This window comes from Dicentrarchus labrax, unplaced genomic scaffold, assembly GCF_905237075.1.
Source record: "Dicentrarchus labrax unplaced genomic scaffold, dlabrax2021, whole genome shotgun sequence".
Classification (NCBI taxonomy): domain Eukaryota; kingdom Metazoa; phylum Chordata; class Actinopteri; family Moronidae; genus Dicentrarchus; species Dicentrarchus labrax.
This window is the reverse complement of record NW_026136723.1, coordinates 544291-559168: the sequence shown is the minus strand read 5'-3', so window position 1 is coordinate 559168 and position 14878 is coordinate 544291. Positions and strand designations below refer to the sequence as shown.

At 39.8% G+C, this 14878-nt stretch overlaps 1 protein-coding gene across 3 annotated transcripts in view; it reads right to left on the bottom strand.

Moving 5' to 3' along the window:
* The window catches only part of shisa7b (shisa family member 7), a 31935-nt gene extending 18872 nt beyond the window's left edge, over window positions 1-13063 (bottom strand). Inside the window, exons 1-2 of one of the 3 annotated variants that reach the window (XM_051391075.1) lie at window positions 12674-13063; window positions 12205-12283 (exon numbers count right to left, since the gene is read on the bottom strand). The gene's annotated coding sequence lies outside the window, so the exon portion shown is untranslated. The remainder of the gene's footprint in view (window positions 1-12204; window positions 12284-12673) is intronic. The other 2 variants (XM_051391077.1, XM_051391076.1) reach the window with 2 other exon arrangements.
* Between the last annotated feature and the right edge of the window lie 1815 nt (window positions 13064-14878).

Genomic DNA, 14878 nt, shown 5'->3' with positions numbered 1-14878 from the left:
TTAGAATTCACTCAGACATTTTAGCTGGGTCACTTCCTGTTTTGAATCCACACACACACACACACACACACACACACACACACACACACACACACACACACACACACACACACACACAGCAGATGATAATTTGAGCACATAGGAAGTCTGTTATGAGGAATACTGTGATTTAGGCTGGGAGGTAATTTCATATAATATCAGTACAGCTTCTTTAATGCTTGGTTAAACATGAAATTCTGCTTTACTGAGGGATGTATAGCACATAAACTAGTCCCTTCCACACACACACACACACACACAGAGAGAGAGAGAGAGCGAGCAAGAGAGAGAGACCCATATATATATATATATAAAAAAAAAAACATCAGCTGACACAGGAGATGGGAGCAGCCGTGATCTGACTTTGATAAAAAGAGAGCAGGCGACATGACAGCTGCCATATGGAGTCATCTGACAGAAGGACAGAGGAAAGGGAGACCACAGATGTGTGTGTGTGTGTGTGTGTGTGTGTGTGTGTGTGTGTTGTTTACAGAATGAGGCCTGCAGCTACAGAAATGGGAAGGGCCGAGGAAAAAAAAATCTCACAACCCGATATTGATGTTTTCTTACTAATATACGTACTTTGGCTCCTGTAATAACTGTAATATGTGTGTGTGTGTACACTGTTACAGCCCAGGGTTTCTTCATTTTATTTCATATCATACATTTAATACATTGATAAGACACATTTAATAATTCACAGACATCTCTTCGGGCTCGGGTAACATTTATTAATCAATAGATTTAATAATAATGGAAACAGTTCTTGGTTATTTGAGAAGTATCCTGCTATTAGATTAAGAATCTACAACCAACATTACTGGACAAATCATCACATTAACATCATATTATCAGGTTTAGGGATGCAGCCATCCAATCAGCTCTCTATCAGCCCTCTGGTAATGACCTTAATCAGCCAAACATCACCATATCACATTAAATATAGTCTTCTGTTAAGCTCCATCTATTTGTTGTGGTACGATCGTTATGATGCATCAAACTGCTGCTGATACTCATCACACCCTCTCTGCATGTGCTTTATGGAAATGCTTTGTAACAGGGGAGCAGTGCTGGGGTTTTTTTTTTTTTTTTACTGTGAAGCCAGAAAATTAAAAGATCCAAGATCACAAAATGATATTTTCTGTACTATTTGTCATTCTGACACACAACACGGGCCTCATCGGCGTTATTACGTGTTTATGAAGCTGGATAAAGAGGAGCGGTTTGGAAAAACGTGCATTATATCTTATCAACAATTAACTTTAAGTGGCTGGGAATTCAGAAACACTATCGAGGAGCTATGGAAGGTTTTATGTTTCACGTTTTCCAGACTGTTCAGGGAAGATCCTCCATCATGATTGTCAGTGGCCGGTTGTTATCAGATAGTACGTGAAAGACATTAAGGTCTAACGATGACCTGCAATGATAAGCAAAGGCCGTCTCTGTCTGTTATCTCCCGTCTGTGAAAGAAACTTTTGTATTTCTAATCCTACGTCACTGGAGCAACAGCGTTACCTGCAGCTGACAGAAGCTGCAGTTTCAAAGACAAACAGAGGCTGATTATAAAAAATGAGAATAATTATCGAGTAGTAAACAACAGAAAAAGGGCGTTTTTGTTTCCAAAAACAGGAAGATCTGAGTAAGTGGAGGAGAAAAATCTATGAGAACAGGATGTTCTGATTCCGGGGGGTTGAGGAGTTGACGGGAACTATTTCCTGAATCACAGTAACCTAAATAGCCCGGTCCTCTCTCTGCTGGAAAGTTCTGGGTGCTCTGCTGCCCTGACAGCCTTGCTTCACATCAGTGTATCTCCACCCTCGGGGGGGGGGGGGGGCTTCTTCCAACCCGCTTCCTCAGATGTTGTAATTAAGAAACCCCTGCTGACAAACAGCTGAACTTCCACTGGCTTTTGGAGGCGATAAGCGCATTAATTCAATAAAAAATAAAAGACAATACAATTGTTAATGTGTGCACACAAACACAGACGTACAGGCTTGTGTCTGTTCATGGTTTATTTAATACACATTAAAACTGAATGTTACTTGCTATTGCTAATGATAAAGCCAATAAAAAAATGTATTTAGAGTTGCAGCTAACAGTATTTTGAGTGCATTTTTCTCCCTTTAATCTGGCGTTAAAGCGGGATGTGAGGGAGACAAACATGTCTGTGACAGTTTTATTGGCTTGGTTTAATTTGTGTTTTTATACTGGTACACAGTGAGGTAACACTAAGGATAACACTGTTGTCCAGGAAGTCAGAGTAGTGGGATTTTCATTTCATTATGTTTGTTAGAGGATATTCCTGCTTGTTATTCTGAATTAATCTGAGAGTCTGTGCATGTGGGTCAGACTCACTGTGAGAAAGTGCAGTGATGTGTTTAAAATAACACTAAAATTACTGCCAGCCCTGTTTTTACGCCTCCTAATGAAACATTTCTTACATTACATTTGCGGTTAGTTTACACACATTTCTAAAACTGCTCGACGTTGATGGATGGAAGGAGCATTTTATTAATCCCAAAGGTTGGTTGTTAGAGCAGCCAAGCCCACACAGTCAGAGAGAATTATGACCTTTATTAAGTCTTCCAGCTCCCCCTTACACTAACCTGTCTTTCCACCGTGTCTTTCTGTCTTCCTGTATGTGCCTTGCACTGTTCCTAGGTTTACATGCCTGTGTGCCTGCGTCTGCATAAACCCTTTGCCGGTCTGTCTCTGTCCTCCCGCTGAGCCTCGCCATTTGTCTTGCTGTGTGAGCTGCACACATGTATGGATTTGTGTTGCTGCCCATTTGCCTGCTGCTCTGCCTCCCTGCTAACACTATGTGCTAGAATACTATGGTATACTACAGTATGTGGTGAGTACTATAGGTCTTTTGTTGCACTTGGTGTACCTACCAGAAGTAAATGATACAAGACCTCTGCCAATCAACTATTTTCTTGATTAACTGTCAATAAAACGCCAGAAATGAGTGAAAAACATCCGTCACAATTGTTCCAGAGCCCAAGATAACATCTTCAAATGCATCATTTTGTTTAATTAACAGTCCAAAACCGGAAGATATTCACTTTACTACAATACGGGACAAATAAAACCATCAAACATTTACATTTAAGATGTTGGAACCAGGGAATATTGGGCATTTTTGCTTGAAAAAATGACTTAAATATCAATTATCAAAGTGGTTTCAGCACAAATGCTCATATATATATATATATTTAGATTTTGTATTCAGAGATATTCCTGGATCATTTCACCATCATCCACAATCTGTTTTACCTTTGTGAAGACGTGAGCAGAGTAACCCTGGAAACTAGTGTCCATTAACGGCACGCTGTGAATCTTATCCGATCTACAGGAAATTATACAAACTGCAGTAATCCCAAAGAACATCTACTTCAAAATGCAGTTATTTTAAGCACCGTGTGTTACAAAACCTAAACTGTATGAGTAATGCCTCCCTGAGTGATTCAAACATTCAGAGACGTGGTGCCAGTCTGTCCACTCGCTGCCATATTGAGCTTCATTTAGAGGGAAACCTGACAACCTATAGTTCAGAAAGCACATATGGAACAGATTCCTGGTGACTGAAGTTGTGTAAATTGCTGCTGGTGGTTGAACAAACACACATTATTGTGCAGTAAGAGTTAAATAATCAATTAAGGCAAATTCAGGGTAAATTGCAATTGAAATTCAGGTAAAATGATTTGAAACTAATATCTGTCTATCATCTCTCTTGATGTCTGTAGCACATATAAAGGATTGGTGATATTTGTGTAATGGTATTGTGATAATGTTCATATTATATTATCATTTTTATATCATTTATTATTTTACAAACTTCTGTTGTTGTAAACTGTAATAAAAAAGAACTAAACAAGATGTTTATGTTGTTGTTCCACATGTGTAAAGCTCACAGTACGGAAACTATTCAGTCAATTAAGACAGAATGAAAATAAATATGTATGTAATAATAAATAATAAATGTATAATAATTTAGATTACTAATTAACATTTTAGTAATTAATCAAACAAAACTGTCTAACAATCACTGTTTACAGTTACTGTTTGCTACTTTTCTGTTTTAAATCATCTTAAATTGAATCAATTTGAACACATTTTCATCTATTATCTGATATTTTATATACCAAACAAGCCATCAATTAATAATAAGGCTGACTGAAAGGTTAATCAATAATGAAAACAATCATTAGTTGCAGCCCTAAAAGAGTGTGTAATGCACAAACAGTAGAACAGAGTTCACTGCATTGAATATCATTGATTATTATACGTATGATTATGCATACATGTGCCATTTCGTGTTATATATTGATATTTAAAAACATTATGAATATCTTAACATTGATTTCAACCATATGTGCCTGTACAGCTGTCTCCATGCTTACAGTACACTGCACATGTGCCTGTGTATCTGTCTCACTGCTACATGCCTGTGTATCTGTCTCACTGCTACATGCCTGTGTGACCCCCCCCCGCCCATAACGCACACATGCACACTATCTCTCCTGACTCCATCCCTCCGTCCGTCCATTCACTGCCTCCCTCTCGAGCAGTGCGTGGGCCGAAGCGTCTCTCTCTCTGAGAATAGCACTGCAGCATTGAAAAGAGAGAAAGCAACAAAAAACAAACAAGGGGAGAAAATAAAAAAAAAACTACGTTTGTTCCCGTCGTTCCTACTCAGACCTCTGTGTGTGTGTGTGTGTGTGTGTGTGTTTAACATAACACACACACACACAGTCAGTCACTGCTGGCTGGCGTCCATATCGACACCGGCTGTCATCTCGCGGTGCTACCTCCTCTTCTTCATTCACTATCTTCCTCCTCCTCCCTCCATCTTCACTTTATCATTCGCCATCCGTCTCATTTCTCTTTCCCTCCATCTCCCAGCTTCTTTCTCTTTCTTTAACCCCATTCTCAACTCTTCTCTCCTTCCTCTCATCTTCATTCACCCTCCCTCCTCTCCTCCTTCCTTCCTCCCTCCCTCCCTCTCTGAAGCATGCTGGGAAATGTGCCAGTGCATAAGGGCATGTAGCAGCAGCAGCAGTAGCAGCAGCAACAGTATGGCTCTGTATTGTGATATGGACCGAGGCGAAGCTGGCAGAGCCGTCACTGCTGTGAACTCTGTCCGTAAAGGTCAATGCACTGCCCTTGGTTCCTGTGGTGGAATAAAACTGGTTTAAAAATAAAAATCCATTAATGCAGCCTAGTTTTCGAATGATATTGTGGAGTGAGGAGTATTATAGAAAGGCCCATGCGTCCATTAACGACACTACATAATGTCATAACGATTTATTTCAGCCAGAGTTGAGTAATCTGGTGTTTGGTGGGTTGAACCGTCACCACATGTAAGGCACACTAAAGGTCATTTACTGAGTTTCATTAGAAGTCCATACAGCTTTAATAAACTTCACTGAATGCCGCATATTTTATTAACAGTTGCTCAACACTACCTGGAATCAGATTTAAGGCCAAATAAAGCCCACAGGAATTAAATAACACCAACAATTGTTGCTAAAGCAGATATAAAGCATTATTATTATTGATTTACTCTATAAAATATCAGAAAATTATGGAAAACACACAGCGCACTTCTTCTTTCCCCTGATGCAACAGTCACACTCAAAGAGACATTACATTTAAAATGATTTAACAGAGACAATCCTCACATTTGAGAGACGGAGCTCAATAAACGACTTTAATGAATAATCGACTCGTCGTTTCAGTAAAAAATGCCAAGATCTTAAAGTGACGTCATCAAATGTCTGCGCCAAATAAAGTTCAGTTTACTCCAAAGACCAAAGAAAGCAGAAAACTCTCACACTGGAGATTATGACTCTTATTTTCTGGCGATCAACCGTATTTAAAACCAGTTGCGATCAAGTTAAATACGTTCTCTCTCACTGACCGATTCTTTTTAAACAATGAGGGAATAAATCTGAAGGCCATCTGTGACTTTGAGGCCGACTCTGTGCGCTCCACAAGGGGCTGAAGAAGTCCACAGTTAACCTACTTTGATGTCCTTCAGAGCAGCGAGAGACCAGCTGATCACCGGACGCTCTGCATGTTGGTGTGTTTAAAAGACACTGACAGAGTGGAAGGTGGATTGTTGTATGCAATGTTTCTGTAATGTATTAATAACTTCTGCTTTGTCACTCGGCCCTCCCGCCAGAACCTGTGGGTTCAACCCACATCACTTCTGCACAGTCTGCGTCTCTGCTCATCTTTTCTCTCCATGTCCTTATACAATGCATAATCTTTAAATTGCATATTAAATGTCACTGATAAAATTGATTTTGAAAATTAAAGGCTATTAAAAAGGCTATTTTCTTTCTATACTTCATACTAACAGAAATATTTGTTTAATCTACAAACAAGCAGTCGTACATTTGTTGGCAGAATTACTTGATAAATTATTAAAATGATAAATGAACTAATAAAAATGTCAATAATTTGTGTAGATGAACAAATTGATCCTGATGCAATAAGGAAAGAGAAGGTTTTGCTTATTGCATCATGGACTCTCCCTCAAACACAAACAGCAGATTTAAACCTCACAAACTAACTGATTGCATGACCCTCGCTCCTTCGACAAGAGTCAATATTTAGCTGTTACTTCGTGGTACGCCAGTAAGTTCTGCAACACTTTAACTTCAGCAACCATGTCACCCTTTCGAAAAGCCCTATTTCATTTGCACAAGAACACAACTCTCTGGTCCAAACTGGCCTACTTCTATCCTCGTATCACATCCCGCCCCAATTCCTGAAGACAGACAGACACAATTTAAAAGCCATTACCTAACATCAAGAGACTGACATGCAGTGTGTTTGGGGTGGTGTGAGGAGAACACAGAAACCTTTTTTAAAGAGAGACGGATGATAAACTCACTGACTTTTGCCCCAGAGCAGAAGCTTTCCGTTTTTATTGGCCACACATTTTTATTAGCTTTGTTGCTTTCGCTATATAATCCTGGAAATTTGTTGCATTGTTGACAAATACAAGTTCTTTAAAGTCCTATTTACTGGCTCATTTATAATCACTTTAGTCAGTTAGCTCATGCACCAACTAGAAAACGACGGGTCCAAAGACTCTGCAACTTACTGCGAGCCTGACAGGACCCGGAGAGCTTAACAAATCTGAACTGAACCTGTCAGGCTGAACACAACCGAGTAGTTAATAACAGCGTTAACTAGACACACACGAGTACACACACCACATTCAGGTTTTAAAGAGCTACTGTGGCAATTCAGTATTGAATTTCAGTGAAGTTGAGGGACTTCAGAGGGGCAGAATGCTTGAAATGAGGTTGAGATCCTGACTTTCAATCCCTGGGTCCTACATTTCCCATAAGGAGCCAAAACAACATACTACAAGTATTACTATTATCACGGCAGTCAGTTCTTCCCGTACAGAACAAACATCAATGATCATGTTGTAGCTGGTGTAACTAGAGAGGAGTAGAGTTGTGTTAAAAAAAAGGTGATGAAATAATAGCAGGTTCCGGTTTCAGTGTGGTGACAGTACTCACTAAATCACCTATTCATTAATTATTGTCTCTGGCTGTGCTGAATAAATTAACACAACTGGATGTCACTCCTGGACATTTAACGAGTCCTTGCTTGACTTCTGAGCATCCAGAACCCAAATCTTAGAAATCCATAGTATGTATAAAACAGCAGTAGATGAGATAAGTAACTTTAGTTCTAGTAAAATACTCAAACCGGAGTCGAACTACCTTGGCAAGTAACACGACAATACAATTTAATTCAGTAAAACAGAAAGAAAAAAACTGAGCAAGAGATACAAAGAAAGCAAATAATCATTCAGCGAATTGACGTCAACTATAAAGCAACTATGTGGAACAAGTGTTTAATCAATACTGAGAGAGCGTGTGTGTCCAGAGTTGTGATATGTGATATGTAAATGTTGTCATTGATTTATTACGACATACGCTCTCATCGTAACTGTGAAGCAGATAGTGACAGCCACTCTGTGAATGGAGGAAGTATTGTGAGACATCTCACAGATATCACACACACACACATTTCTTTGCTCTGTTAGTCCCGACGCTGCCGGCCTTTAAAATATTCCTTTCAAAAAGATTATCAGCTGTATAATTACTCAATCTGAACTAAGCGTTAATTATTCCCCTCTTCCATGGAAACTGTGGTGTAATGTTTCTCTGTGACAACTTTCAGAAGGCGTGAATTAAACATAATGTTCTGCTGTCATGTATGTGTGCAGCAGTGGGATGTTCCCTCGCAGCCAACTGGAAGGTGTCGGTCCAGCGAGGGGGCATTTTCAGTCCTCACCAAGTCGTACAGTACACAACTCCAGGCCTCAGTGCGATGACTAACCGCTCGGTAAATACTTTCAGTTTGAACAGTGGCACTCGGTGGCCGCTCGGCTTCGCTGAGAAAGTGACGCTGGCGAGCAGAATCGACAAAAAACAAGTCAACAAACAATATTTGTAACAACAATAACTGCTGCCAAGTGTCTTCCCGAGGAAAAAAAAAGAGACAAAAAAAGTTGTGGGAAGGAAGATTAAGTCATTACATGAGTTTAATGGAGGAGTTGCGCTGTGTATAATGTAATATGAAAGATCAAAACTCTTTGGATTAAATCAGAAATTACCACACTGCTGTACCTAGTAGAAATAGAAAATAGAAATAGTAATATCTGTTAAATGATCATAACCTTGATAGTAATAAATGTACCAATGTTGTGTTATTTACTACATCAGGGCATCATAATTCCTTCCTGTCTGCTCAGGTTTTATGTAATTTCATGCAACAACATCAATATAAAAACTGCAATATCAGGCAGCTTCTGGAGTTTTTGGTATCATCATTACCTGTGGTTGCATTGTCATATAACACAACCCACACCTAGTACCGATCGGTTGTATCAGGGCTCGCCCCGTTTGAATGGTATTGGCTAAAATGGAGCCGGATCAAAAACCTGATCCTTTTCTTTATCTTTATCTTTGTCCACCTCAGTCTGCTGATGTTACAGCGCCTCTCTTCCTCCTCACAGCCGGGCCTCTACGGCGCAGCATTTCACTGCATATGTGCGAGTGAAAATTAGACTGTGTGAATGTGAGAAAGGATGTGGTTGAACTGGTGCGACTGGGCTACGAGTTCAGACACCGATGGTTGCCAAAATTCATAAATTAACAAGGGCTCAGACGCTAACAGTTGTGTTACATTCCCTCCTATAAGCAAAACGGCAGCTTCTCATCTTCATCCGGCACAAACAGGACAAAATATAAACTCTGGTTAAAACTGATTTGTACAGAAAAAGCTTTTTTTAACGTGTTGTACTTTGCATAAGCCGTGCAGACTCTGATTATCCTCCAGTAAAAACTGTCTACATTCTCAAAAGACATAGGAGCAGCCAGCGATGAGCCCAACCAGGTCAACCATATGTCACCGTTCAAAGAGAAACTTTTAATTAAAACGTCTGCCGGGGCGACAAAATGGGTCATTCCTAAAATCAGACATATAACAATAAAAAAAAAACTCACATCCTGTCGCGTTTTAAAGCAGGTGAGCAAAAAAGGTTTCTTATTTTAGACAGAATCATCTATGGGATCAGACACATTAAAGGTTTCTGTCTCACGTCAATGACGCAGCGGAGGAGTCCCAGGAAGAGGAGTCACTGTACAGTACACATACAATACTGTTTGTTCCTGAAGGTTGTTGTGTACTGAGAACACCAGCCAGTCATACCCACGTCCCCCGCTGCTGACGTCAACACCTGAGACTCTCCACGAGCCGCTGGTGAAAACCCCCAACATCCAAGGGGGGGAGTGCAATGCAGTCAAGGCCGTTTTCCAGAGGACACCGAGAGCCTGGCCGCCACCTATCAGATTAATCACCGCTGACTCATAAAACAACCGTGATGGATGGGGAAGCTGCAGACGATCCACCTCCTCCAACCCCATCGGGTCCCCGGCAAACTCCGGGCGAGCTAAAGTCACATATCGTGCTACACGGGACAACTTCAACTCGTCAACTACACTTCCTTTCACGAAGCTTGACTCTGCAACTGAGGTAAATATCACCCAGAATAAACACAGTGGTGGATACTTTAAAGAAGCACCCCCCCCGACACTCTCACTGTGTTATATCATCCATCTGTGATGTGCCATGCTTTTGTCATCAACTTGGTATACCCACTTTCTCGTCTGCTTTCCACTTCAGTCAGTGATTCCCTCGCGTCTCCCAGAATGCCTTTCAAGCAGCCCCCAGAGAGTGGGCGTGAACTTGTTGATTTCACTCAAAAAAGGTAGGCGTACATCGGCATGCAAACAGCTTGAAAAGTGCGATCACTTTTGGCTGTAGGGGATCCATAATGGCAGCTATGCCCCGTACTCTAACACACAACATGTGCTGTGGCTGCAGTCTGGGTCTGTGGAGGCTGCTGTGGATGAGCTCTCTCCTCCTCCTCTGCACCCGGGCGTTAATGTTAAATGATGATGTGCGAAGAAGAAGAAGAAGAAGAAGAAGGCTCTGCTCTTTGATTTGAGAGGAGCTGACGCAGAAATCTTACATTTATTGTCGATGGTTTGTTCGATTAATCGGCTCACTCGATGGAGAAGATCGATCTGCGACGAGTCTTTTTTATCGAGGAGCCTTTAAAATGTGATGATTTGCTGCTTCTCTCTGTTTAATAAATAAAAATAAATAGAAATAACTTGCATCTCTACTCTGTTTTATCTCACTATAAATGTAACATCTTAGTTGAGTTGAGTTTTGGAGACATTAGCTTGGTCTCTGGGACACTTTTTCACTATTTCTGACGTTTTATAGACTAAACGATCAATCGATTAATTGCAAACATAATCCAAAGTTTAATTCGCGTGGCAGCCCTAAATAAAACATTTCCTGTCACCAAACTACAGAGAGGCTGAGATGTGGAGACGTTAGGTCATCCAGGTTTACGGTTAACGAATGAATCACGTTGTTTACTGTAAGAAAATGCTAAACATCCACTTCCTCCAGCTTCTTAAATGAGAGAAATTTCAGCCTCTGTTTTATATGATCATACATTTAATATCTTTAAACATGGCGTCGGGTTTTGGGAAACTGTGACAGACATTTTTCTCGATTACTGACATTTTACTGACAAAACAATGAGTCGAAAAAGTAACTGACAGATTGATCGGTTAAGGAAATAGTTATTTTTTTTGCAGTCGATCTTTAAACCCTGCAACCAAACGTCAGTGAAGCTGCTGGATTCTACATCCTCCATGTTTATTCACAATAATACAGCAGTGAGACTCAGACTGAATCCAAATTTTAAGTTTCCCTGAGTCACTTTTACTGAAAGTCAAGTATCACACCAGAGTTTTTACTCTTTTAACTCTCAAGTGTGTCAATTATAGAGGACGGGAAGCACTTCTCTAATGTACCCTCACTTCAATAACCCCCCCCGGTGAGGGCAGGTGTAGGTGTGCAGCTCTAAAAAATCCTCACACACACACACACACACACACACACACACACACAAACACACACGAACCCTGCAACCATATGCAAGGTGATATCATCCACAAACACAGCACCTACACACACACCTACACACACACACACACACACACACACACAGTAAGTTAGGTAAGGCCAGCCAACACCTGTGAGCCCATGAGGCAGCGGTGCAGAGGTGGGGGGGGGGTTAGTTGTGCATTAGCATCATGCATTTGCATTCATGAGGCAATTATGCTCACATTGGAGCCAGTCATGTGTGTGTTTGTGTTTGTGCGTGTGTGATCTCTAATGTAGCACACACACACACACACACACACACACACACACACAATTGCATACAAAAACCACACATTTATTCCTTCTTTGTTTTGTTTTAAAGCTGCTAGGTGAGTCCATACGTATGGCTGATGCTTGCTTGCTTGCTGCATTCACAGTGAGACACAAAATGGGAGGGTTTTTATGTGTGTGTGTGTGTGTGTGTGTGTGTGTGTGTTGCATTATGCCGAGGCGTTACTGTATTGTATGTATATGGCTGGCAGCAGATGAGAGACAGCACAAACCCTGTTCGCCTTGTCCAACTAAAAACACACTGCAGCAACCACAAACACCGAGCAGAAACAAATAGGAAGGCAGCAGCGTAAGAAATAAAACAAATACCTGATTTTCTTTTACGCAGGGGGCTCCACAGAGAGGATGCTGATCCTATAGATGCGGCACCCGTCACCATTTTCCCCCCCTTTTTTTTTAAAAAGAAACGGAGAATAAAAAAAACAGTGTCAACTAAAATGTGGTGGTAGATAATATATCTCTTCCTCCCCCTTTCCTCTCCTCTTCTCAATAAATCAATGGAGGCTCAACAATAAAGCGCAAACATTGCAGTGCCACACATGCGCCCTAGCAGGGGGAAAATGTGGCATCATTGACGCCTTTAAGTTAACATTACCCGTCAGGAATAATAATAAAAAATGACATTGATGATATAAAACACTCACATACCCTCCTCTTCCTCTTCCTCTTCTCCCCCCCTGTTAACCAATATGTGTCTTTGAAGTTACGCAGGGTTTAAAACGTTTGTATACGTGTCTCAAACAAGTGCTCAGTAGAAATACATATTATTTTTTTTTACCTGCTTTCTCCTTTTTGTCGTCTTCGCTTGTGTCCTGTTGTGATTCCTGGACTGTTAAAGAAAATGTCACCTTACATTTTTCATTGTAATTCCCACGTCTGGAAGAGGAAAATTGATTTAGCCGCAGTGAAGCCTCGCTCGCTTGTCTTCCAAAAAAAATAAATAATAAAATAAAAAATAACACAACGAAAGCGTATAAAATCAGAAAAGAGGTTTTAGAAAAAGAAAAAAGAAGATATATCTCGATGTTATTTAGAGTTTCAGTCTCCCCGTTGATGCTCTAACGGCTCCCACATACGACGCTGACGTTGCTCCCTCTGCCTCCCCAACGGAAACTGCTCTCACTGAGGTCCGCCGCGCTCCCGTGGTCGAACTCATTGATTGGCTCTTGCCCACGTTCGCGTTCCTTCAAGTGCGGGGAAGTGAGCGAACCAATCAGCGGGCGCGGATGGCTCTCGTCCTCGGCTCTGATTGGACGAGCCGCGTTCGAAACCGTTGGTAAATTCCCGGCACAGGCGCGCACCTGTGGCTGCTTACTGTTAACTGTGAAATATTAATGCGCTGACCGGTAGTGCGGCGTTTCTCAAAAATGTTAATGCGCTGACCGAAAGTGATTAGTCACCTCTGTTAGGAACTATATTGCTTAGCAGAAACATGACAGCAAGTCGTATATTTTTCATATCTCACTGAATATATTTTTTATTTTATTTTAAATATATATATTTTTTATATTTTTGTTAAATCACAACACAAAACCCTATTTGCTTTCAGTAGCTAACGTTACAAAGGCTAAAGTTTAGCTAGCTAACTTACGACCCCAGTTTTGTAAGATTTTACTTTTTTACTTGTTTTTAATCTCTTTTTTTTTTAATCAGGCTTTTCACCTTCAATAAAGCTTATTGTCCTGAGCATGCTCGGGATTTTGGATTCAACATGGAGTTATCTAACGACTAACAGCTAGCTAATGGTGAGAATTTGTTAGCCTCCAACAGCCTACGATAGTACGACGAAGTATTAGGGTCATACTCCGAGAAAAATATATTTATGGGGGGGAAATTACGAGAATAAAGTCATAATATTAGGTCTACGAGAATAAAGTCGTAATATTAGGTCTACGAGAATAAAGTCTTAACATTACGAGAATAAAGTCGTAACATTACGTGAATAAAGTCGTAACATTACGAGAATAAAGTTGTAATATTACGAAAATAAAGTCGTAATATTGCGAGAATAAAGTCGTAATATTAGGTCTACGAGAATAAAGTCGTAACATTACAGGAATAAAGTCGTGACATTACGAGAATGAAGTCGTAATATTACGAGAATAAAGTCGTGACATTACAAAAAACTAAATTAAGTAAAGTCGTAATATTACGAGAATAAAGTCGTAATATTACGAGAATAAAGTCATAATATTACGAGAGTAAAGTCATAATATTAGGTCTACGAGAATAAAGTCGTAATATTACGAGATTAAAGTCATAATATTGCGAGAATAAAGTCGTAATATTAGGTCTACGAGAATAAAGTCGTGACATTACGAGAATAAAGTCGTAATATTACGAGAATAAAGTCGTAACATTACAAGAATAAAGTCGTAATATTACGAGAATAAAGTCGTAATATTAAGAGAGTAAAGTCATAATATTAGGTCTACGAGAATAAAGTCGTAATATTACGAGATTAAAGTCATAATATTGCGAGAATAAAGTCGTAATATTAGGTCTACGAGAATAAAGTTGTGACATTACGAGAATAAAGTCGTAATATTACGAGAGTAAAGTCGTAATATTACGAGAATAAAGTCGTAACATTACGAGAATAAAGTCGTAACATTACAGGAATAAAGTCATAATATTACGAGAATAAAGTCGTAATATTACGAGAGTAAAGTCATAATATTAGGTCTACGAGAATAAAGTCGTGACATTACAAGAATAAAGTCATAATATTACAAGAATAAAGTCATAATATTAGGTCTACGAGAATAAAGTTGTGACATTACGAGAATAAAGTCGCAATATTACGAGAGTAAAGTCGTAATATTACAAGAATAAAGTCGTAACATTACAGGAATAAAGTCATAATATTACGAGAATAAAGTCGTAATATTAGGTCTACGAGAATAAAGTCGTAACATTACGAGAATAAAGTCGTAATAAAAATAAATATACGAGAATAAAGTCATAATATTAGGTCTACGAG